Genomic DNA, 27,097 nt, shown 5'->3' with positions numbered 1-27,097 from the left:
GTAGGGTGCCAAATAAGGAGAGCCAAAGCACGGATTACACATGTACGGTCTTTGTGTTTGTACAGGCTATGGCAAGGGAATGATCTACACCTGAAATAGGATGGAAAGTGTATTGATCTGTACAAATAGATACTGACCTTGTGCAAATAAATATCTATTTGACACATAGATTTAATTAACTACAATCTTGACTGGGCCTTACAGAAAGAAGACACATATTGTAAAATACTATTAAATTGGTCTGTAGATCTGTAGTATATCACCAGCTAGTATTTATAGAAATGTTTCATTTTCACAAGTTATAGTTCTCAACATCAACATCTGTTACATCCTATGTTTTGCCCATCACCATGTTGTTTGCCTGATATACAGGAGCTTGTTCACTGCACTGCCAATATAACTGACAGTAAATGGTGATATAGTTATAGTTAGTATATGGTTATACTCCTTTTCTGAGCACCTAACTGACACAATATTGTCATATCCTTCTTTAGCTATTGTTTCAGCTTCATTGGAACCCTATCTCGCCTGCTACTAGGAAGATACCGGAGCCAATGAGAGCAGCTAGTATGTGTTGCTGCAACCTGAAATGATCCATGCTATATTAAAACAAAAAGGACTTACAATGCAATTCTCTTTTGTGATTTGTTACTAATTAGAGCATTCAACTACCACTATGTAATCAGCAAGGTAGAGGATTCAGTTAATCAGTCCGGCAAATGAATTTATGGCATACTAATCTCGATTAACAAGAACACATTGTTCTTTTAATGTATATTCATCTTCTTCATTAAGAAATTAGGAAAACAAAATGCTTGAGAATCAGTCACAAAATTAAAAGTTGCTTAAAGATATATAAACAGACAACAATGTCATTAGCACATGGAATCAGAATAACAGTTTAAATACTGTAAGTTCATATTTATTTCTTAACAAAGCTTGTATTTATATTAAAGTCAATGGAATAAATCAGTTGGAGGATACAAAATATAGATAATCAAACTTGCAACTGTGGTTAAGTCTCTTTAAAGGGGATTAAAAGTGTTTCAACAGGCTCAATAAAATCCAAATTACTTTTCGTAGCATTTGGGTTTTTGTTCGTAAACACTTGAATAAATAAGGCTCTTTGTTAACTCCACCAAGTAATTATGAAGTGCAATTAAAAATTCAAATTATGTTAATAGGCCAGAGACAAATGACTGGAAGATTCAATGCCAATTACTGGTTGAAATGGATCAAAATTAGACCATGGGGTATTTTTTTTTTTGTTTTTGCAATTCACTATTTAAAAGCATCATAAAAGCATAATTGTTAGCGGCTATTAAAAAATTATCTGAAATGTTGTCATGAGAAAACTGTTATTCTAAAGATTGAAACAAATTATGTGAAATACAATGTTGACACATAGTAAGACAAAAAGATTAAAACAAGTGTTCAATGTTGAGTGCGCCTTACAGAGTTATTAAATGGTTCTACACTGTGAAAACAGCAAGTGGATCCATGGTAGGACAAGGTTGTCCTGTTGCACAGTGTCCAGTAAATCATCTGACACAATAGAGAGCTCATGTACCATTAGCCAATCCAAGCGGCTGCTGGTACACAAGCTCTGATTGGCTCACCATCCGGTGTTGCATTTTAATTGGCATTGAAGAAGCTTGTGCTTTGGGAACTCCTGCTCCCTCACCCCCAGCAGGAGGGGGTGAGGGAGCAGGAGTTTGGCGGAAAGTGAAGGGAGGGAGGATGATGGGGGAGATGAGGAGGGGAAGATGGGGGGGCTGCACTGGAAATCAGTACTGGAAAATTCCAAGTGGCAGCCCTGGAGAAGCACAAAGGTTATATATATATATTGTGATGTAGCCTGCTCTGCCAAATATCTCTGATGGAAACCAGGATTCACCAATGTTTTATTGTCAATAACAGTGCAAACCCTTTTACTTATTTTTTGTTATTTTGTTATTTGCAGTTATGGAATAGTATCTGTTAGCTAAGTGGTTTGATCTTATTTAGAACAGAATATGTTTCAATAAATCGGGTCCATTGTGCTTGGAATGCAACTGTAATGAGAGAAAGTGATAAAGAAGTTTATCCTAAACATTAGCTCATTAATGCTTCTTTTGCCACCTTTAAGGTGAGACTCAAATAGTTTTGTGAACGATCAGTAGATACTCTGAGGGCAAGACAATGTAAAGATGAGGGCAATATAGTTTTATAGGAGACTCCTAAAAATGTATCTTTCCATTGTCACATTAGCATCCCTCCCACGAGACATAAGTACACATAAAAATGTTAGTTTACACATTTATTTATTGGAAAAAGGATGTGGCATTTCCTCTTGCTATCGTAATGAGCAGCTTTGTGCATGAAGGGAGAGTATTTACTTAGTGTTCATCCTAGCGCCCGCTATATTTGAAAACCCATGCAGTTCCTCTTCCCTGCCTGGGGTGTCACTGTCTGCTGTGGTGTTTCAAGCACAGGTTTGCACATCAGTGATGATATACAGACCACACTGTATTAGAAGCACTACACCAGACAGCGACACCCCAGGCAGGGAAGAGGGACTGCATGGGTTTTCAAATATAGCGGGTGCTAGGATGAACACTAAGTAAATACTCTCCCTTCATGCACAAAGCTGCTCATTACGATAGCAAGAGGAAATGCCACATCCTTTTTTCAATAAATAAATGTGGGAAGAGGAACTACATGGCTAGAATGAACACTATTTACTTATGCTTAAAGCAGAGAATCATCATCCTACAGGAAATATCATCCTAGCTGACCAAGCCTGAGGCTTTACAGTATTGTTTCTTATCTTGCCACCCAAGATAAGATAATTACACAGATATCATATGGGTACAAATGTGCTAGGCCAGTGGTTCCCAAACTTTTTGGAATCATGCCACCCTAGAGTATAAGAATTCTCTTTACGGGACACCTAGGCCAAAAGTTTCTTATTGAGAAATTTAGAAGAAAAAAAATATTAAGTAAATTGTGTTTATATTCACTTCTGTTTGTCCGAAAATGTTCGATTGGAAGCCACAAGCACTGGTTTTGTCTATTACATTGACTATAAATAGTTTGAATTGGTCCTGGACAACCAACCCAAGGCACCCCTGCAAGTGTCCCAAGGCACCCCATGGTGCATCGGCACACAGTTTGGGAACCTCTGTGCTAGGCATCATCTGAAACCCCCATCCATCTGTATGAGCATCCAACCCCAGAGTATACATCTGTCCCAGGAACTTATTATACACCTTTACCTTCTGATACAGTATGTTGCATTAGATGGACATTTTATACATAAGACAATATAATACCACTGAAATAACATGCACGGCTATTCTAAAGAAACTGCATCATTAGCTAAAGACTTTGACATCTGTATCAATGTTTAAGTGTCCATGCCTTATAAGAACTACAGCAAGAATAATGCATATAGTGAAATCTATGACACAAGATAGACATGAGATAAAACATGGAGAAGTGGTATAATAGATATTTTTCAAATATAACCCAAGGACACAATTCTTGTGTACTTATATAAAGATGACTGACACATTACTTTGCAAAATGACAGCTTAAATGCCACTATTACGCTTGTCTATGCTTACAATGCTACTTCCAGGCATCAGACGCAATATTCCCTCTATCATTGTGGCATCTGTACCAATATTGTGTGTGTGTCATACCAGTTCCAGTCAGAAGTCAAAACAATAATGGGATGAGCCTGCAAGCCAGTGTCAGTATGCATCCAGAACCCATACTTACATATTGTGTTTGTAAGTAACATTGTATATCACAAGCCAAACATGCCGTTTCCAAACACTGACAAATACCTCCAAATAAATTGCAAGAAATTGGATCATTCGTTGTGGGGATCTCCACTAGGTACAAGATCATCAAATTGTAGATTTGGTACAGTAAATGGACATGGCAATAGCTAAACATAAGGCACCTAGGAAATGCTTTACTTACTCACAGCCTAGGAAAGCAGTATGTACATTACCAGCACAAGAAGCCTCAAAGGGTCCACTCAGAACGTGTGCTGATTGGTATGGTAAAGTATGGACTGAAAATGTGAAAAGTGATAGATACTGTAATAAAAAGTATCCTCTACTAGAGGACCATAATGTGCCTATAGGTTTCTTAGCAAACCACCTTGTTTTCCACTTCTAGAAATTACTTCCTGGCATATATCCCTTCCATAAATTTCCTATTGTCTATATAACATAAACCCTTAATGTATGACAACTGGATTTATTATTATTATTATTATTATTCTTTATTTATATGGCACCACAAGGGTTCTGCAGCGCCCAATTACAGAGTACTCATAATCAAAACAGGAAAACAGTGACTTACAGTTGAAGATAATACAGGACAAGGTAAGTGATTGTAGGAACATCTGCTGATTGCTGCAACATAAGTATCCAGGTGGCAGCAATCGGCATGCTTTGGTGCAGTTGAAGACTACTGAAGTAAAAAAGTATAGGCACATGAGGTAAGTGGCCTCTGCTCGTGAGAGCTTACATTCTAAAGATATCCCAACTTATGTGACCACTGACCGTGCATCCCACAGATCAAGTCAGCAAAAAGGTAGCATCTCTCCTTCTTGGTAACCTGGTAGCAGCCAGACTCTTTTCTATACTCTATACTAAATGTTATATCATACTTGACTACTCTCCTGCAAGTTCTGGGACACTTTCGATTTTAGGGCAGTCTCCTGCACCAACGGAAGTGCAGCCATGTCTGTTGCATCCCACCAGCTTCCCAGTAAAGTGTACATGATAAGGACATTAGAGGGGGACTCATAAATCTGAATAGGGGGTGTGGCTAAAATACATACATTTGTGTCACAGCCGTGCCCCCTACCTCAGTACCTGAGTGCCATAAATTGTATCATTTTGTGAGTGGGGCTTACTGATGTGCAGCTTGCCTCCCCCTCCCAGTGGCAGTCACCGTTTCCTATCTGGGCTTCTCCCAGAGAGAAGAGATTTAAAGAAGGGATCACTTTGGGACCAGCAAATCTGAGCCTATTACACATTGTGGAGCCACAGCATATTCTTCTCATACTCTAATGGGCCCTACACCCATAGCGATGTGTATGGCTTTCTAGCTATGCTAGGTCAGGCACTGCTGCACCGCTGTCACTCAGCACACAGTGCTGACAGCCCAGACACAACGTGGGCTGTCAGCGTTGTGTGCTGAGCAAGCTGACAGCACCAGTGTTCTCTGGTGGAGAACACTGTTGATCAGTGAGATTAATGGACACTGACCATCAATCTAGGCCAGCGACAGTGACGTGTGGGGACGCGCATTGTTGTTGCTATAGCCCCTACACACGCACACACCGATGTAAGGAAATTTTCTAAGCGACTTTGCCAAACTAAGCAAAGTCGCTTAGAAAATGCCTTAATATCGGCAGGTGTGGAGGTCCTCTAAGACTACCTACTATATTAGCCTTAACTAAATAACCGGTGAAATGACTGGACCTTTAAACACTTCCCTTCATCCAAGCCAATCAAAAAACAATAATTGCTACAATATTAGCTACATAATTATATGACCTCGTAAAGAACCAAAGCACGGACATTGAAGACTACAGAAAATACTAATGCCTGGTACTGTCCGTTAGAAATTCACTGACAGCTCTGAGGCAGCAGACTACAATTCAGATAAATAAGAGCATGCGATTTTTAAGGCTGTACAACGCTACTTAATGTAATTTTAAACGAGCACGGAAAACAATCAATCAAAAAGTTGCCTGCACTTGTTTTTCCCCTATATACCTCGTAGAGCGGTGTAATTTTAATACTGGTTTTGTTTTATTTGTTCATTGCACTGAAAAGCTAAGCAGTGGATTTCTCACATCCCTGAATTTATTTAACCAGATGTTCTAACAGAGCTACAGGGATTAATTCCACACTAACAGTTTTAGACCTTCTAAATGCTCCTTAAGTGACAAGTCCTATAAGCAGGCGCTAAGCAGGCCGGCCTTTCTATAACTGATTTTTAAGAAATCTTTACAGTATGCAGATAAACTGTGTGTGATTATCATTCATGTTTGCAGGTTGTGTCTCGCTCTAGTGCACAGCTCGGGTATTAAGTAGGAGAAGCATAAATATGAAAATGAACAAACTGTGCAGATTAAAGTTTGTGTATAGAAACTGTCCTTTCTGTCAATCAAAGTTATCAAAATGTCTTTTTCTCATAATTAGGGACAGAAAGGGCAACAAACTGCATTCAGGGACTGAATAAAGCCTCTACATGTAGAAGCAGGTTTAATGCTTTATGAAAAGGAGTTCTAGCTAGTGAATATAGAACACGTACTTCTGAAGTAAGAGAAGTATATAAGACAATAAAAGTATTGAAATAACCTTTATGAACTCTTCAGAAGCCACATGGCTTTCAGAAGCTATCATTGATTTGTACATTTATTGACCCATTTAAAGTATTAATATCCACAAGTAGCATTGGGTGCCATATTAAAAAAAAACCTGTAATCTACAAAATAATGCATTCATATGGGAAGATGTTATTATGCTACAACATTGCAGGAGCTGGTGAAATTATCGCCTGCTGTCGTCTGCCACCTCCCCGCTGCAAGAGCCCCCTAAACCCAGCCCATCTCCCTGAAGCGGAGACGGGCAGGGACCCGCCGATAGACTGGGACTCGCGTGTGCATGAGACGCTCGTGTGTCTCAGTTTAATGGAGTCCCTCTCCGCCGGCACTCACCAGAGGGGATGTTCTGGTGGGGCCGGGCAACAATGAATGTGATATCTCTATGTATACTATGTATTTATAAAAGTACTATAACACTGTAGTTTTGTAGCATCACGATCCTACAGTTTATATTGACCATAATCGCCTCAAAATGCTAAAGTCTAGTTAGAGGTGTTGTCCACATAATGGATGTAAACCCTGAGCCCTAGCACTTCTCTCAATACAGGAGTTTCTATATCCAAAAGAGTGAATGCATAGTCTACTATTGAAGGTCGTTTAAGGGTCACCCTCAAGGTGGTAACTTAGTTGGTACTGTACATTACATTGACCTAGTAACAAAGTTAGGGTAAGCTTTAGATTGTAGCAAATATAAAAATGGGTATTCTTACATATTTATATGACATATATGCTATTGTGTTAAAGTGTGTTATTGCTGTAGTTTTGTGCTAAAAACTTTCTTGATAAATAAATTGAACGTTTCTTTCATATTTATTGTGGTATTTGCTGAGGTGAGTTTGGGGAACCACCTGCCTCTCTGCTGTGGGCATACAAAGACTGGGAGAAGCCTCAGGAATGAACAGTTAGTAAATCATACCAGTCAGTTCTCCAAACCACACGTACCCCAGTAGGAGGAGGGGGGGGGGGGGGGTTGCTACATCTTTAGCAGTGTTTTCAGCTTGTGAGGAGCAGAAGGGTTTAACCAGATGCCTTTGTAATTGAGCTTGCCCTGGTTATGCACTTCATGTCTGCTTCCATGTCTCCAACAATAAGTAAAATTCAGCTATTTGTCTTTCAGTTAAAACAAAATGTCATGTAAAAAGTAATTTTAATAGCTATAGAAAATTATTTGTATTGTGTGATTTTAGCTGTGTTGCAAAATAATGTAGACTTTAAAATACCATTTTAAAAGAATAGTGTCTAATAATGACATTTTATGTGATATTTTTGATCAGACTATGACATTTTGCTATTAGAACAACCTTTGTGAAGTAATTGTTCCTCTCCAAGTCGAAGGAGCTCCAAATACATATTGTCTATTGAGAGCTGCGTGCGTCTGTCACAGATTCTTGGAGAGTTTAGTAATATTTTTATCTTTGGTTATTAATAATTTATTAGTATCTTCATTATTTGTGAAAGTGTCCTAGCTTTTCTGATACACTGTACAGCACAGAACAATTGTAGGAATAAAGAGTCAGAGACAATGATTGGGAAGTAAATTTAAGCTCTCATTCATAGCTTATAGCCATTGGATCATAGCTTATAGCCATTGGTGTTAACACAACATATGTAGCGGAGTCTGACAATGGGACCCATTGTTTCTGATATCACTTACTTTCATGCACCTTGACCTTGCGCTGCAGCTCTCTTCATTCAGTGCAGGTTAAAAGCATTTAGGGTAGAGCAGTGATCCCTTATGACCTTGCCAATGCAAGCAAAAGGCTACTTAACAACTACATGTCACACACATACAGGGCTTAAAGAGGTCAGGCAGAGGTGGGGGAACTCATTTCTCTATGCCCCCTAATTACCCCCCTCCCCCTATTAGGCAGAGACAGGGCCAGTGGTAGGGTTTTTGACAGACCCTTGCAAACTAGACTGCTTTGCTGTGAGAACTACTGTGCAGGGGCAATGTGGAGGTTATACTGTTCCACCTCACCATTAGAGGTGGTGAAACTCAGTTCCACCCCATTCCCCCCTCACTTTAAACTCTGCATACATATAACATGTGGATATACTTTTTGATTTTAAAAGCTTCTAGTAATGATTAAGGGTTAAATTGTCTATCCCACGCCTTGGTATGAAATGACTGAATCAGTGTGATGCTAAAATAAGAGTGTAGGAAGGAGAAATGCACTTTTACTCCCTGGACAATTAAACTCTCTGAATTCAGTAAAAAAAAAAAAAAAAAAAAAAACGGATGTGGAAATGTATTATTTCCATTCTCTGTACAGGCTTAATGAATTCTCTTCCTTTTCAATGATAATGTTATAAGGAACAGAATTTTGTCTAGTAGGCATTGTCTGTTTCCTCAGCTCTGATGACATCCAAGGTAACAGATGAATGCAGTCTAAAACATGCTGACAAATGTACTTCAGCCGAGCAAGCACTAAGGAGTCCTATTAACGATGTTGTTTTGGAAAGAGAGCAAACTGGCCCCATACATTATTAGAATTATAATGCAGCACTAATATGACAATTCTCAGAGCAAAATCACCTTGCTATTTTTGCAACGGGCTTGCAGCACAGAATTGTAGATGCCTACAAATTTCAATACACAGATGCTAAATTATTCTTTATCACATCAATGCCAAAACTGTAGGACAATTATGTGGCTTCAATTGCTAGATGCTTCCTAGAATTTTTATGACGTCCATTACACAGAATTCTAGGCTGGGGGAATAATGACTACAATGGGCTACATTACCTTTACTCCTGTCACCCCTGTCCTTTGCTATGTTACCCCAGCACACCAGGGAGTGTCAAAGCCGAGGCCTGTTTATCACTATAGCAGTGGAATAACGGGGTTGTGTCTCTCTGTTATAGGGAAAACTTGCCCAGGCTGTCTGAGGATTTGGAGAGGAACATGCTGCCTATTTTTTTAGTAACTTAGTTCTATTAAGTTCGGTACAATATGTCAATAGTTATATTATATAATAATAATACTAATGTTGGCAGGTGAATATCGACATGGTCATATTGACATTCATTATGTAGACAGTGTTGAATATCAACATTTCACCTGGTGGCCCAGAGGTGACCTACCTGCTCTTGGTGGGTGTAACAGCCCCCTGCAGTCATGTGACCATCACTTCAGAGTCCAAGCTCCTGTGTTTTGGTATTTCCCCACTACCCTACCCCTAACCTTCACTCTAGTGCATAGCCATAATCTCCCCCTCCATGTAGCAACAGTGTAAATCAGAATGTATTCCACTACAATATAGCTTCCCTGACTCCTTCTGCACGGAGGACCAGGGAAGAAAGATGATGCCCAAAAATAGATAATGCTGCAGCTGGCCTGATGGACAAAGTGAAGCATTGCTTTACTCTGTCTGCATATGCCAGCAGAAGTGTCAGCAAATACTATACATATGAAGCCTTTAGACCAGAAACCAGATGCTATCCCCAAAGATTACTTTAAATACTGGTAATGCTATCAATTGTCCAGCAGTGGTGTAACTAGGCATGACAGTAACCTGGGCAGATAAAAATATGCCACCCCTAGAGAATTCTTAAAACATACACAGAAGCAAACAATTAAAAAACATGATGGAAACTACACAGAAATAAATGAACTTCAAAAGATTTGACAAAATCTGACAAAAAAATTCCAAAACCTTTCAATACTCCCAGAACCTTTGCACCTACATCTTCCTCTAGATACGTTTCACTTGGGATTGTTAGAGTCTAATTTCTGATATCATAGATACCAGATACATCAATGGGCTCTCCCAACATCATAAAAAAGCTGTACATCAATTTCAACCCAGCTAAAGTACATAGCCACTAACAGCTGACCCTTCCTAGCATCAGTGTGCTCTGAGTTAGATTTATAAAAAATCCTTAACTAGTCCATCTGCCTATAGCAAGACTCCAGGCAGTCCTTCATGAAGGCTTACATTGCTTGTTACTTTTTAACCAGCATTAATAATACAATCATTATTCTCACCATGAACCACTATAAAGAATAAGTGGTAGACCCCTACACAAATTATAGAACCACTTCCCTACACAATGTGGGTCATTTAATCAACTGAGGGTTCCTGCCCCTTGGTAGAATTCTCCTGTAACACAAACCTGCTTATTGGCCCTAAGATACAGTCACTTCTGTCCTTCTTGTAATTAACTGCTTCACTGTGCATACTGTATATACAAATATCATGGTTGCATGCATTGCTCAATAACTCATTTATAGCTACGAAAACCATGCATCTCGTTTCACGAAATTTTGTTGACGGGTTGAAAAGTTATTGCCTGTTTCAGTATGAGGCTAATCTGAATATGGGACTTAAGTAAACTACCACTTTAATGAATTTAACTTGATGAAATATTAATATGCTTCTGTGTGACTTGAAAGATAATAAGTTGTTTAAATTCCTCAGTAGAGAAGAAACTCAAAGTTATATATAGATCAAATTTCTTTCTGATTTTTGCCAAAATCCAAGTGTTGATGTAATGAACAACAAAGTGTATTAAAAATAGATAGAAAACAACTTGAAATTTACTGAAACATTAAGCAAAAGTTTCTTTAGTTAATAGGATCGTAAATGAAGAATCAGCTCATCCATATTCATGACAATTTGTTTTCTAGATCCCTGCTGTAAAAAAATATAATTATATCCATCTCTAATAACTTTGGTACCTTGAGCTGCAGGTGCTAGTACGTTGTATGTTTATTACCATATTTTAAGTCCTTTAAAAAGATTACATTAATTCCTATGGTAATTTTAAAACCCCAATGCATCTTGAGTTTGGAGTGGATGCTAATCACCAGAGTATGGCTGATTTTCTAGCATAGCTGAAACGTAACGCTAGTCAGATATCGATTCAAACATTCTATTTATGCTCTAAAAATATTCTTTCTCATTTTTCTTGTTGATATTGGATGATTTATTACTCTCCTGGGTAACTAAATCAGAAAATTCATATTAGCTGTAATAGTAATTTGTAGAATTTATATATATATTTATTTTAATTAAAGTTTCTAATGAGTTTTAATGCAGTTTAGTTTAATTATGCACTATTTAAATGGACTTCGAGTACATGTAATGAAGAAGCAAGATGCTTATGTTATTAAAACCAAAAGGCTTTTGCCCAATCACTGCTCTCCCATATTATGACTATACTGTAGCTTCGGTGGAAGGAATACTGTACATGCCCCTGTTACGTGGTAGGCAAGTGATCGCGTGGATGCACAGTGCACATTATATTGGCTGCAATTGTATTCAACTTGACTAAAGATGTTTTGGGCTGCTGTAGCAGCCACAGCAAGTCTCTAACTGTCCACCTACCCTTGCCAACCACAGCAGGGCAGGAGCTGCTGCAGCAGCCAGAGCAAGTCTCTAACTGTCCACCTTCCCTTCCCCTGCAATTGTATTCAACTTGACTAAAGATGTTTTGGGCTGTTGTTATTAAATTATAGCAGGGTTTGTACCCTTATCTACAGTATATTCAAATATTAAAGCTAATTCTGTTTGTGACTGCGATACTGAATGATGCTGTTGTGGATTAATGAATGCACAGTCACGTGGGATGTGACCACACTGAGCTGAGCACCTGGTTGAGTCACGTGGATGTGACACACTGAGCTGAGCACCTGGTTGAGTCACGTGGGATGTGACCACACTGAGCTGAGCACCTGGTTGAGTCACGTGGGATGTGACCACACTGAGCTGAGCACCTGGTTGAGTCACGTGGATGTAACACACAGCTGAGCACCTGGTAGAGTCACGTGGGGTGTGACCACACTGAGCTGAGCACCTGGCTCAGTCATGTGGGATGTGACCACACTGAGCTGAGCACCTGGTTGAGTCACGTGGGATATGACCACACTGAGCTGACCACCTGGCTCAGTCACGTGGGATCTGACCACACTGAGCTGAGCACCTGGGTCAGTCACGTGGGATGTGAAGACATCCAGCTAAATGCCTGGCAAATTGGCCACACCCAGCTGGGCTTTCAGTGACATGGTGGATTCCCACGCTTCTGTCCCCAGGCTATAATAAGAGGATCATAGAAATCACTGACAAAATTGTGCCCAGATTTTTGTGTAAATGGCACTCTGGTGCATTTAAACTGGAAGGAGGAGGGGAACTTCGTTTTCCCTGAGAACTACTGTATCTAGCAAATCTCTGTATGCAGGAATCAGCTGCAGCAATGGGGCTGATGATCTGCTTCATGGAGTCTATTACCAGTAGGGGAAACTACAAATGGGGATCCTTTGCCCCTGGAGGATCTGGGGAGGGAGGATCTAATACAATGGAGATGGGGGGTGCCTGAAACTCTAGTTAAACAATATTTTTTCAGTTGAAACTTTTAAAATCATGGTTACTACTACGGTGGCCACACTATAAATAAATCATTTTAGGCACCCTCCCCCCATAATGTCCCTTACACATTACCCCACAGACCGTAATGCTCAGATTATTCTGCTGCACCCAAAATTCCAAAAAAATATTAAATGAATTTGCCCCCCTTGCACTGCAACTTGGTTGGTCCATAGTTACATATTCAGGCCTATATTGTTTATGTATATTGATTAGGTATTATAACTTTACTAGTGTTTACTCTAAGCTTCTTCTGCAGGGTGACGCACCCTGCCTATTTTTAAAACCTAAAAATGCACCTTGTGCTTTGTGTGTGTGTCACTATGCACCCTTACACTGCCCCCATCATGCTGACATGCCACTGAGAACTTACAGGTGTGTGCCATCATGTGTAATAGGTATAACGGTGTGTGGTATAGTGTGTAGGAGGCATTACAGTGTGTTCCATAATGTGTCATTGTCATTACGACACAATATGTAGTGGACATAGCAAAGTATGACCATGTTTAATGGGCGTAATCCTAGTGCAGTGTGCAATTTTTTAAATTTTTAATTTATATATGTTTCTAATGCAAACTTCTAATATAAAATGTGCCCTCCCTATTGAATAAAGTGTCCTGCCTGGAGGTCAGCACCCTGCCCTAAAAAAATTCTAGAGTGAACACGATTTACAGTGGTAAGCTTTTAGACAGAACAATCTCTAATATATTATATGTAATATTGAATATTTAATTAATTTTACCCATAAAGTTTTTTTTATATAATAAATAGCTGTAATAAGCCTTACTGGTTGTGGGCAGAAGCTGCTGTAGCAGCCAGAGGAAGTCTCCAACTATCCACCTTCCCTTCCCAACCACAGCAGGGCAGAAGCTGCTGTAGCAGCCAGAGCAAGTCTCCAACTATCCACCTACCCTTGCCAACCACAGCAGGGCAGGAGCTGCTGCAGCAGCCAGAGCAAGTCTCTAACTGTCCACCTACCCTTGCCAACCACAGAAGGGCAGAAGCTGCTGTAGCAGCCAGAGCAAGTCTCCAACTATCCACCTTCCCTTCCCAACCACAGCAGGGCAGAAGCTGCTGCAGAAGCCAGAGCAAGTCTCCAACTATCCACCTTCCCTTTCCAACCACAGCAGGGCAGGAGCTGCTGCAGCAGCCAGAGCAAGTCTCTAACTGTCCACCTTGCTTTCCCAACCACAGCAGGGCAGAAGCTGCTGCAGCAGCCAGAGCAAGTCTCCAACTATCCACCTTCCCTTCCCAAACACAGCAGGGCAGGAGCTGCTGCAGCAGCCAGAGCAAGTCTCTAACTGTCCCCCTTCCCTTCCCAACCACAGCAGGGCAGAAGCTGCTGCAGCAGCCAGAGCAAGTCTCTAACTGTCCACCTACCCTTGCCAACCACAGCAGGGCAGGAGCTGCTGCAGCAGGTACAGAAGATTCCCAAAACACTCAATGAATAAGCAAACAATGAAGAGAAAAGATAACTGACTTGGGATCGATCTCACATGGATGGCAGGATGATATCTACAGCGTTCGATTCACAGACCACTCTGACAATGACTTGATTATTCATTTCAGTTTGGCAAAAGTTTTGTAAAGTGAAAATGTTTTTCATTTAATTGACCATTATAGTCCTTTGAGGGTCCACTTTTGGGGAGCCTGTTTGTTGTGTTGCATACAGAAAGTCATATGCTTTCCAACAACATATCACAAAGCAAGAAAACAAAATAAATAGCATGGACCCTTATAACAGCAAACTTAAAGGCTCATCCAATTAAACTTATCTTCGAACTTAGATCATCCCTTAAGATGATAGTGAGGTGTGCAAAGAAGAAGAGGATTAGTTAAAGTGTTTGAGCGTTATCATGGAACATCCAAAAAACTGCAACTGATTTATAGATAACTGTTAAAAAAGATTTTTAAAAAACTGAAAAAAAAAAAATATGTGGGCTGACAGAATTGAACGGTACTTTTGTATTATCCGGGCGCCCGATTTTTTCATTGCACGTTAAAAAATCACGTTGCATAGCATCACATACAATCATATTGCATGTGATGCGATGCGATTGGACCTGATTTTTAATCGCACAGGCACCTAGATGCCTGATTCTTATGTTAAATGCCCCCCCAGACCCGATTTTTGATTGTACACCCATACTGATGGGTGATTACTATGTTAAATGGCCCCCCATTGTTAACGCCACCATAGTATCAACGCGAACCCAAAGCGTGGCGAGCGCAGCGAGCCCGCGAGTTGCGGCGGTACGCGTCCTCTGACCTTTTCATACCCCCACTATCCACATTGGTTGTCCGAGGGGACGCGGAATACATGTGAAGTAATACGCGTGCGCTCGCCACGCTTCGGGCTCGGTGACTCGCTGCGCTCGCCACACTACTGTATATAATATAAAGTCCACACCGACGTGGATAGTGGGGGTATGAAAAGTTCGGAGGACGCGTACCGCCGCCCCTCGCCACGCTTCGGGTTGGCGTTGATACTGGGGTGGCGTTAACAAGGGGGGGGGGCATTTCACATCGTAATCACCCATCAGGGTGGGTGTACAATTAAAAATCGGGTATGGGGGTGCATTTAACATTGTAATCAGGCATCAGGGTGCCTGTACAATGTATTATCGGGTATAATCGCGTCGCACCGCATGCCACTAGTTAAGGCATGTGATGCGACACAATATTAAAATTGTACACTCCTCCCGGGAAAGGCTCAAAATCGGGTACAATCGCAGCGCATTCCTTAAGTAGTGGCATGCGATGCGATGTATCGGGCGCCCGGATAATACACAAGTACCAATTGAACTGTGTAACTTTATCAGTCTTTTACAACAGAAAAGCAAAAGAAGTCTCAATACTACTATATGAAACACCAATATGTAAATTGAGACTTTTTGCCAATGACTCAAAAGCAAAATCTTCATGTCGTCCAATCATTAACAACTACTTACAACTCAGGGACTGATTCAGACCAGTTTGCTAGGCTGCGTATATTCGCAGCCTAGCTAGGTAAACGGTGCCAGCTGCCCTGTCGAATGACCGTCGCTCACCATCAAAGTATTATTTTACCCCCCTTCACAGATAAAAGTCAGTCTAGATGGCTGATTGCTCCAGCAAGTTTGAAATTTGCTGAAGGTGTTCACGCATGCCCATATTTGTGCATGCGCAGGCCCCCACCAATGGCCAGGTGACCGATTTTCGGCCCACTACAGTGGGTCTGAATTACCCCATTAGAACAGATCTTTTAAATGGAGAACTGAGTCCTCTGTAACAGGCATATGATTGTCACTTATTGGTGTCAGGGTCAGGGTCTCTATAGGCAAAAGCGTTGCACCATTAATGTAAATGGCTTATAGGTTGGGGTTCACCACCTTTATCATAATTATAATACACCCTAAAATAAAAGCTTTTACTATTACAAGTTAAATCATTATATTGCAAAGCTGTCTTTTTAGGTAGGAGGTAGATTTTTTTTTTCTTAAAACAAATCCACCAGCTACTAATTAAATTGCAGAGCTTTGCTGCGTGTACTCAGGTTGTGTGCTTTAGATTTGGCAACGGTTCTTTGAAAAAAATCTGCTATTATATATTTTTTATGTCTTATCATTTGACAGATACATCTGCTAAACACAGACGGGAGGTCAAAGATCACCTAGCAGAACGTTTTTCATTGTTAATAACAAGATGTTACATTATGCAAAAGTATATATAGTATAAGAGAAAGTGCGACTCAGATGCGACATTTCAAAGAAGATACAATATTTGTATAGTTTGGTTACAGCTAAATAATAGAATATACAATTCTGTTTACAAAAAGTCATGCCGATGCTATCTATATTGTGACATCTCCCTCTCTTGCTCTCTCATATATATATATATATATATATATATATATATATATATATATATATATATATGGATACGATCACTAGGTCTACAAGCATTAGGTCGACACCACTAGGTCGACATGCATTAATGTCTGCATGACTGAAGGTCAGCATGCAGGAAGATCGACATGACTGAAGGTCGACATGGATTAGGTCGACACAGGCATTAGGTCAACATGGGGAAGGTTGACAGTCAAAAGGTCGACATGGGTTTTTTAACTTTTTTCTTGATCCGACATGTGCCAACTAGGGTGTGGTGGGAGAATAAAATTGTGTTTCGAGTGTAGCGAGGAACCGTGCCCAAAGCATGGCGAGTGCAGTAGAGCTAGGTTTTAGTGTCCATGTCGGCTGTGTCGAAATTCGGGACAAAAAAAAAAAAAAGAGGAAAACCCCATGTCAACCTAATGTGTGTGTCGACCTAATGACCTGTCAACCTCAGTCATGTCGACCGTCAGTTATGTCGGCCTAGTGGTGTTGAGCTAGTTGTTGATCCATACCAATATATACACAGATCAGTAATATGTGTAACCTATTGTGTAGATGCAACCCAGCCAGCAAGAATAATATAGTTTTATCCTTATCCTTTTAATAAGAACAAAATATAACCCTGCCCACTACTGCCTCCTACAAGATGCTAAGTTGCCTCCTGTCAGGAAAGCCATGATAGTCTCTTTTTTTGGTACTTATGTAGTATCTGGGCTGCCGATTTCTAAATCGGGTCGGATCGGGAGATCGCATCGCATCGCATGCGACCATGCGATTCGATGCGATGCGATGCGATGACCCGATTTTTCCATAGGAATCAATGTTAAAATGGACTGAGTCCATTTTAACATGGAATTCAATGGGAAAAATGGGTCCTTTTCATACCCCTACTATCCAAGTGGGCATGGAGTTGGATATAAACCTGTGGCGAGCGTAGCGAGCCACCGAGCCCGAAGCGTGGCGAGCGAAGCGAGCCCCGCGAGGGGACGAATACCGTCCCCTCGCGGGGCTCGCTTCGCTCGCCACGCTTCGGGCTCGGTGGCTCGCTACGCTCGCCACAGGTTTATATCCAACTCCATGCCCACTTGGATAGTAGGGGTATGAAAAGGACCCATTTTTCCATAGGAATCATTTTAACATTGATTCCTATGGAAAAATCGGGTCATCGCATCCGATATCGGATGCGATGCGATGCGATATCGCATCGCATCGCATCTGATTGTATGCCTTAACTTAAGGCATACAATCAAAAAATCGGCAGCCCAGATACTACATAAGTACCCTTTTTTTTTTTATATACATTTTATTAGAGATGTCATGAATTCAGAGAATAAGCACAACAATGAAACCTACGCAGAGGTATCATATTGAAAGAAGAAAAAAGTATCAATAGGTACATTTACACATATTACATAGACACCTCTTTTGTTTTTAAGATATTATTAAATTAAAAAGTAATGAAAAGTACTAAAGCTATAGGAAAAGCCATAACAAGAGCAACGTAGGGAAAGAAAGAGTATCCAAGCCGGTTGGAAATAATAATCACTGGTAGATCAACACGATAATTACTCGATGATCAAACTAGGTTATTTCGCAGGACGTTTAGCTAAAAGCTGGTGGGACATTGAAGTAATCGGTCCAGGGATCCCAGACTTTTTTTTGCTATGATGGTCTCTTACGTGAAACGACACAAGTGACACAAACGTAAAGCCATTTGCCCAGCTAACGACAAAGACTTAAAATTTCCCTCTCATCCACCTACAGGACGTGAGCTACAACAGTATCAACTTCTAAATTCTCTCATCTTAATCCAATGCTTGCCACAACATATCTGATACACTCATATCTGATACACTCAGTGGGTAGTGGGAGTGTCACTATTGCTAAAGTTCAATAACTGAAATCATACTATATTTTTCTTGTTTCAAAAAACATGGATGTCACACATTTTCTTTTTTTCATGAGCCAAAACTTCCTTTCCACAACCATGTTTACTGTTGTAAAAAACAAACAAACAAAAAATACCTGATTGAATATTAAAACATTGTCCCTGAACCTCAATTGAATCATAATTAATTCTTTACAGAGGCATGTATTTCTAAAGGGAACATTTTGTCTCTGATGCCAAAGGCAACGAAGAGACTTCAAACTGGCAACCTTTGGTTTGTTACAATATGAACAAATGAAGTAATATGCTGAAAAGGCCATATGCTTTTCACAAACAATATGAAAATTCCAAAAACTATGTGCACCAAAAACAACATTTACATAATGCATCCTAATTGTATTTTTAAAAAAAAAGCATTTCCATAATGTACCCCAAGTCTATACTTATTCCGTCAGACTCACCTTAGGCAGTAATGCCACTTTTAAAATAATACTTTCAACTGTTTCTTATAGTAGACCTGACAACTTATTAAAACTAGTAATCATATTGAGTACAATCACAGTACCTCTAGCGTTTTATCATGTGGCTGTTGCTAATGCTTTTATATATGTACAATTTCTTACCCACGGCTTTATACATAACTGCCAACTGCATACAGCAGGGCTTGAAAACTGTGGTCCTCAAATATTGTCAAACTACAAGTCATAGCTTGTTTTATTAAAATAGCTGAAAGTAGAAAGCTCGCAGAGAGGGCCAGATGTATCAAGATTCAAAAGATGATTAAATGGAGAGTGATAAACAGCCATCCAATCAGCTCCTACCTGCCATGTTACTGGCTGGGTTTGAAAAATGACACATAAGAGCTGGCTGTTTATCACTCTCCATTTTATCACTTTTGAAGCTTGATACATCTGACCCCAAGGAGTGTATGCTGGGACTTCTAGTTTAATTACATGTGGAGAGTGACAGAGCTCTGGCAGTCACATGCAGGTATGTTTGCTCTGAGACCATCTTACAGAAAAGTCTGTGGCAGGGAGATCACACAAATTGGCACATGAATTATGACCTGCCCCATCGCTGTATGAAACATAAGCAACTGATTGATAAATGTTACTGAACATATAGAGGTACATTATACATCTCTGCCTGGAATCTATAGCCTGTTGTTAAAACAGACCCTGTCAAAAGCATGCTGAAAAAGATGTTGGATAGAATTGCTGAGCTAAATCATTACAAACAGCTGTATGTCTAAAAAAACCATCACTGTCAATCAAAATGTCTGCTGCCGCCATGGGTGGAGGATTAAAGAGGTGATGGTGCATATATAACAAAGAGACAAGGCAGATAAGACTCGGAGAAATGCTGCCGGTTACCTATGCCATCTATCAACACTTGAAATATAGTTTTCAAAGGTGAAAAATCCAGAAAGGATTGTTGTAGGAAACGTGCAGGACTTTCCTCATGAGGTAATCGGAAACAAAAGCCCTGCTGCTCTTCCCACACAGAGGTTGTGCTTGTCCTTATAGATTGCGTTACATGCACACTTGCCTGCTATTCATACCACAGACCCAGAACTGACACCTACAGAGTGGTAATCAGGGTCTGCCTATTACAAAATGGAAGATGACTATGCGGAAGACATCTTTGTTGTATTCATATTGGATGCTATGATTATGGGGTAGTGCCAGTAGTGACCCTGGAGTGTGAAGGTTGTTACAGTCACTCTTCTTTATTTTTTTCTCTGATACTTTGCAGAAGCTTCTTGTTATGTTGGGTGTCAGTAGTTTTAGGTAAAGGTTTGCACTTTCTGTAAAGATTCAGTCCGAAATCCCGGAACTCGGAATCCCGGCGGTTCAAATACCGGTGCGGGGGGACGTGGATCGCCCCCCCCCCAATTCGGCCTCGCTGCGCTTGCCACGCAGTGGGCCTGGTGCCTCGCTATACTCTGCACACTATTTTATTCTCCCTCTCTGGGTGTCATGGACACCCAGAGAGGGAGAAATTGCCGGCATTGCAGCGGTCGGGATTCCGGTGTCGGTATTTCGACTGCTGGGATTCCGACCGCCGGTATTTTTTACTCCATCAGTTCTGCAAAGGTTACAAAAGCAGAATCAAAGTATTTCCCTCTATTACATGGTTAAGGTAAAACATTTGTAAAGCAATCTCATTTAAATGAGTTAATTTGAAAGGAACGGTTGTATATCTTGCAGAAGACTATGAATGAGTATTAAAATATGTTTTTAAAATAAACAAGTTGATTCATTTTCAAACATGACTGCTAGAAACTAAAACCAAAACTTTTCTGGCACAGAGTTGTCTACATTTGATTAAACAAATGAATTAACAATGTTCAATCTTGTGAAAAACGTTATTTAGCAGCAAAGGACGGATAAATTAACCAGTACTTCTTAAAAAAACACTTTTCTGCTTATTTTCCAAACCTGACAAGAGACTATGGCCCTTATTCAGATCTGATCGCAGTACAAATTTGTTCTCAAAATAGGCAAAACCATGTACAGGGTATGTGCAGAGAGAGTTAAATTTGGGTGGAGTGTGTTAAAACTGAAATCTACTGTAAATTGCAGTGTAAAAAATAATACAGCCAGTATTTACCCTGCACAGAAACAAAATAACTCACACAAATCTAACTCTCTCTATACATGTTACATCTGCTCCACCTGCAGTGCACATGGTTTTGCCCATTTTGAAAAAAAACTTGTACTGCGGTCAAATCTGAATAAGGACCTATATTTCATCTGTAGGACCAGGGATGAATGAAGGCTCTGATTGGGCCCTGTCCTTTCTGGTGGTGCAATAGACATTGTGGGGGGTATGCAATCTGCCACCGCTATTTCCATCGTGGGAAATAGCGGCAGCTCCCTATTCAATGCTGTCATTAACGACAGCATTGATGCGGGATCACGGCAGAACGGGCCCGACTTCAGAAGCTGTCGGGCCCGTTCTGCAGATAACGGCCGTGGATTGACGTTATCCGGGCCGCAGATAGTCAATCCACGGCCGTTTTCGCGACCACGCCCCCTTTGCGCCCATCGACAGGTGGGACATTGAATCCTGTCTGTCGTTATTTGGTCAATCTGACCGCAAACAGGCCTGGATCACGGCTCTCGGTGGATATCGACAGCCATGATCCCACATTGCATACCCCCTGTGTGAGTGTCTTCCACTCATATGTAGGTCTCTGGGAACATTATATTGTCTCCAGCATATAAGACCAGTAGTGTATTACAATTCCATGCCTGAGTATTATAGATTGCACAACACCTACCCACAGTGCTGGCAGACACGTTCCAGATTCGTACCTGTCAGTTATGACAATGCAACGTATTTTTTAGCCATCTCCAGGTTTTTGCAAACAAAAGCCATTTTTTTGTGTGGCGACCAGCAGTGTAAGCAGTAAGGTATGGCAATCCAATGACAATCCTTTGAAAACTGTTTATTCTACTATATTTTAGCAAATAAATGAAAAATGGGAAATGTTTTCCGCTATCGTTCCACCTCCTAGAAACTACTGTGCGTTCCAGGCATGGCTGAGAAAGGCAATTGACCTGCTCATTCGATGCTTTATGTTGTCTAGTTTCATTTAATAGATTAAGGAAAAATGCATTATATTCTGCTTTCCAGAAACTACTGTGCATTCTAGTCTTGAGTTATAAAAAAAATAAAATGGCATTTTCCAATAATGCAAGAATGTTTTGTAAAAAAAACAACGCATTTAGCTGTAACATGAAATGTGATGAGTCCAAAATGAAAAATATCAAAGCAGTGGCTAAACAGATACAGTGGCAACAAAGTGGTGAAAATTTGTCATATGATGAAAATAGATTTGCATTTTTTTGCATAACAATATATATATATATATATATATATAAAGTTTTCAGCATTTTCCTGTGGGAAGAAGATCCACAATGATGTGTTTAACAGCTAATTTGGTAGATTTCCAGGGGAGCTCTCTTAATTTCATTAGACTCCGAAACATTTCTGTTCATTGGCTAAGTATAGGTAGACCAATCCTGGGACATGCCCCTAGCAGCCCAGCACAGGGCCCACAGTGACGCACACTCCTCTCTTGTAGTGCAGACGGGTAGTGTGGCTGGCATTGGCGTGAGCCGAATGACCTCTAACATTATGTCATGCTGTGCACAGTCGCGTTGGGGGCAGCGTGTCTGCCATCTGTTGCAGCTGCTCAGTGTTGCCCGCCATTAAACAATTTGCACGTGCTGACTAATCACTAAACCTTGGAAGTTCTGATTCTGGGATTCAAATCCTGTCAATTCAAGGTCAAAATCATGGGATCCTAAAAAACGTATTCCAAACACAGCTTTTCCTAGACAGCAATTCTCAATATTAATACTAAAAAAGTGACACTGGACCGGATATATACAAAGCAATTACTGTACAGGTTTTTGTTTAATGGGAAAGTTGTGACTGTTTTAGCCCTATGAAATAGTGTTTGAGGTGAAGACAATGGCACATTCGGCACTCCATCAAAGGTACTTTAAAATTAAGCCAGGGCTAGTCTAGCTGTTACATGAAAATTCATAAGGGATAATATTGTGCAATAACTCTTTTGAGTAATATTCACCTTCTGCACTGTGTTGTCATCATCACACTTATTAACATTGATTAAAGTTGTGCGCTTGTTATGGAAAATGATGTATAGCTTAAGAAACAAATAACAGGCCAGAGCAGTTTACACTAATTGCCGTGAAACGCAAGGAGAAACATTAACTATGCCAGAGAGACAGGGAAAATGTTTCTGCCAGTTTCCAGAAATGACAACAGCAGCTCAGGGTTATTTTTCACAAAATGTTTTAGAAAAAAAAAAAAAATATCCGTACGCAAAAGTACAAAAAGGCATTTGGACAGCTAAGTAGTAAGTCAAAAATTTAGACTTAATGGACTATTTCGGAGTGAATGGAAACTGCAATATATTTCAATGGTAGAATGAATTTGGAGTACTAGGAATGTTTCAAGAATTCCGTGTCTGACACCAGACCATTTCTACAGATTGTTGTGGTAATCCAGCACCGAGCGAGCGCTATTACTTTTAGTGCAACTACCTCTTTCACTCAGGAGAGATGTATGTCTAACTCAAAATAGAAAGTAAATTATGCCTGACCTGACTAAGAGGTTTTTTTTTTTTTTTCCCCAAAGAAATTGAAAGCACAGATAAGAGGAAGCTTTCAATTGTGTGCCTGTTCTGCAGTATACACGACTAGGACTTTGAATCTCAAGCTTGTTCAATCCTTTAGTTGTATCCAATTTCCTTATGCTCCAGCCTACTCTCTCCAGCCACAATTTAATAGTGCTGCCTGCCTGCCTTCAAGAGACGCATGTTAGACGGCCTCAGAGTCACTTAATATGTTGGTAATAATGCCTTGAGCAAATATGTGAGAGTCTTGAGAAGCTTTCATTTTCCATGAAAAATATGTTTAATTAGAAAGCATTATGCAACGCCCACATGGGAAAGCTTTAAGAGGTTAGTCATGTGGATGGCATCACAATAATATAATCAACATCATCTTCTCAGGCTGTATAATTACAAATTACTTGATAAATTGCTGGAAAAATGGAAATGATGTGCTTTTTAAAAAATTGCCATATTTTTACACATTACAGGTATGACCCTATGCTTAGTAGCTTGCTGCAACCATGCTTAATAGATTAATAATTGCAAGACAAAACTATAGGACCCGATTATATAAACACAGTCAGGGCTGCCACCAGGAATTTTGGGGCCCGGGACTGATTTCCAGTCCGGGAACCCCCCCACCCCCCATGCCGGGCAACGTGGAGTTGCCCGCGGCAGATGAGCTGTCAGTGCGGGAGGTCGATGTATTTGTGCATACGGTATCTCGCAGTATGTAGTGCTGGTGTGTGCGGACCCCCATTCCCCCTCCCTTCACTTACCACCGACTAAGCAGGTCCCGAAGCACAGCCTGGCTTCTTCAATGCAGGACGCCGGCGGCCAATTAAAATGCAGCATTGGCTGGTGAGCCAATCAGAGCTTGTGTACTGGCAACCGCTCTGATTGGCTAACGGTACATGAGCTCTGATTTGCTCAAAAGCCGGTGCAGAATTTTGGCCGCCGGCATCCTGCATTGAAGAAGCCTGCACTTAGCGACCTGCTGAGTCCCGAGGACTAACTGCAGCGCAGGCAGCACAGCGGAGGGTTGCGGTGGGCAAAATGAGCTTCCCGGGCCCTTCCAGAGGCTGGGGCCTGGGACAGCAGTACCCACAGCACCCCCCCTGTTGGCGGCCCTGTATACAGTATATCTATATATAGTCATGTTGGCAAGAGCACAAACAGTCAATAAAATATTGCATCTTCATAGACGTGTCATTTGGTTCTGTACCTGGTCCTTTGATTATTGACATGGATTCTGCAGGTGGAAGAAACGCCATGAAAAAAGATGTGATAGAGCTCATAGAGAATTAGATGTCTGAGGTAAACTCTCAGCAGGAGTTTTGGATAGAATAGTTAATTCATTTAAAACGACCAGTGTATTGTGTCAGACTCTAAACTATTATTTTTTTTTTTTAATAACACATTTTATACAATGAAACCTATTGTGTGATTAGTTGCTATGGGTTACCATGTGACAGTTTGCATAAATTATCACAATTTGGTTATTTATAATGTAATGTTTCCCTTTTCTCTGTATATAAATCATATTGGTACTTATGTAGTATCTGGGCTGCCGATTTTTTGATTGTATGCCTTAAGTTAAGGCATACAATCAGATGCGATGCGATGCGATATCGCATCGCATCGCATCGCATCCGATATCGGATGCGATGACCCGATTTTTCCATAGGAATCAATGTTAAAATGATTCCTATGGAAAAATGGGTCCTTTTCATACCCCTACTATCCAAGTGGGCATGGAGTTGGATATAAACCTGTGGCGAGCGTAGCGAGCCACCGAGCCCGAAGCGTGGCGAGCGAAGCGAGCCCCGCGAGGGGACGGTATTCGTCCCCTCGCGGGGCTCGCTTCGCTCGCCACGCTTCGGGCTCGGTGGCTCGCTACGCTCGCCACAGGTTTATATCCAACTCCATGCCCACTTGGATAGTAGGGGTATGAAAAGGACCCATTTTTCCCATTGAATTCCATGTTAAAATGGACTCAGTCCATTTTAACATTGATTCCTATGGAAAAATCGGGTCATCGCATCGCATCGCATCGAATCGCATGGTCGCATGCGATGCGATGCGATCTCCCGATCCGACCCGATTTAGAAATCGGCAGCCCAGATACTACATAAGTACCATCATATTTTTTATAAGTGTCTATACAGTTTCTTATCATTAGGCTATAAAATGCTTCTGTTCTATATAAGTTAATAGTAGGATTCATGATAGATGTCTTTATGTAGCCACCTGTGCTCATTCATTAAAAACATTACATTTCCCTGGAGCAGTAGAAGCCAGGTTTCCGCTCATTGTCAATAGATCAGAGGCAAGTGGGCCATATTCTTTCCCTATCTTATTATGTGTTGGCACAGAAAAAAAAAAAAAAAAAAGTTTGATCATTTATTTTGTGTGATTCGGTAAGTCAGACTGCCAGCACAAGCTTTGGCATCTTGTTTGCAGAGAAATAATGACTATTATATCCTATAGCAATGAGCTGATTAAATTTATACTGCCACTGCACTGTATTGTAATCTACAATTCCTTAGACTAAAAAAATGATTGCAGAGTTTCTTATACTTTATACCAATAAAGCAGGCGGCATAAGAAATAATGAATGACTTTTACTGTCCTCGCTTCACATGTGTCTTTGTATTTCTGTCCCTTTTCTGAATATTTTTTGTAAAACCATTTGACTTAAATATTGAAGCAAATCTATAACTACAATGAGCATTACAGTATATGTGGGCTTGTACAAAATGCTAATATTTTTCATATTATAATAATTATACCGTATAATAGTTTTCTATTGTTGCATTTTAAGAATGATGTTCTTGTACCTGCCCAGCCCTGATATAGAGAAGTTCTGTGGCCTGGCGATAGGTATAAACTACACAGGCCCTGTTCAACTAAGGAGCTGTGGTCAAGCCCCGATAACTGTGTGATGATGCTGCCTTCTGCATCACATTGTGCCTCTACTGGCTTGCCTTCTAACCACAGTGCATCCAGGTGCCATCTTCTCTCCTGACCATCCCAATCACGTCGGACTTCTTACTGATGGCATCCTACTACTGGCCCTTATTCAGATCTGATCGCAGTACAACATACCCTCCAACATGACCCATTCCATTAGGTACAAAATGCTCTGTTCCTGGACTTCTCTGCCAGTGGCAGTTACAGAGTTTGGACTCCAGCACAGTCCAAAATTCAAAGAGGGGGGTCACATCAACTGTCAGTGAGTCCAAGACAGTGATGTTTGGAGTGGCATTAGGTGTGGTTCCCCTTTTTGAATATTAGACTGTGCTGCAGCTTCACAGCTGTAACTGCCACTGGCAGGAATTCCAGAAACAGAGCATTGTGTACCTAATGGAATGGGTAATGTTGGAGGGTATGGTACAAATTTGTTCTCAAAATGGGAAA

At 40.6% G+C, this 27,097-nt stretch overlaps 1 protein-coding gene across 13 annotated transcripts in view; it reads right to left on the bottom strand.

The window, feature by feature from the left end:
• TENM2 (teneurin transmembrane protein 2) overlaps window positions 1-27,097 on the bottom strand; it is a 2,252,147-nt gene that overhangs the window by 638,965 nt on the left and 1,586,085 nt on the right. The gene's annotated exons all lie outside the window — the stretch shown is intronic.

This window comes from Crinia signifera, chromosome 4 (assembly GCF_055691185.1).
Source record: "Crinia signifera chromosome 4, ASM5569118v1, whole genome shotgun sequence".
Lineage (NCBI taxonomy): Eukaryota > Metazoa > Chordata > Amphibia > Anura > Myobatrachidae > Crinia > Crinia signifera.
The sequence above is the reverse complement of the archived record's forward strand: the minus strand, read 5'-3'. Positions and strand labels throughout refer to the sequence as shown.